The following is a 612-nucleotide window of genomic DNA, read 5'->3' as shown; positions in this document are numbered from 1 at the left end:
AGTGAGGGTCTGAGGGGCTGTCAGCAGCAGTATCGGTAGCAGCTGTCTGGAGTCAGTTTTGCTAGCTGTAGTTTTGAGTGCGTATTGTATAGGCAAAGAAAGTGACTTTACAACTTAATAGTTCTGTAAGTACTATGGAATAAGTTTTCTTATCATGTAGCATTTTCAAATACATGTGTAAAATAGGTGGATAATGGATACTTACATATTACTGGATAGTAGATACCTTTCGTGCATTATAATGAAAAATCAAAATTGGTTTAAATACTCTTTGCAGCAGCTAGTGTATTCTCCATTCTCATTTTTCATTGCATGTATTCTGCTTTCAGATTCAAACATGTCTTTTAAAAGTAAACGATCCAAATCAGCGGTGGAATCAGCTGGAAAGAAATGGACACGGAATTTGACAACAACTACAAAACGCCGTCCAAGCATACCAGAAATGAAAGAGGACATAAATGAGATCATGTGCAAAATGCCTTTGAACAGGGACATTGTTGGTAGATTTTTGGGGTTGTACGATGAACTCAAAGGGCGAGCAGACCGAATAAGGAAGATATCTCAAGAATTGCTGAAGCTTTGGGAGAAACTTAGCTTCCCTTTTCTTTCTAA

The sequence above is a fragment of the Oratosquilla oratoria genome, chromosome 24 (genome assembly GCF_046742065.1).
Source record: "Oratosquilla oratoria isolate Oo_2021 chromosome 24, ASM4674206v1, whole genome shotgun sequence".
Taxonomy (NCBI): Eukaryota; Metazoa; Arthropoda; class Malacostraca; order Stomatopoda; family Squillidae; genus Oratosquilla; species Oratosquilla oratoria.
This window is presented reverse-complemented; position numbering follows the sequence as displayed.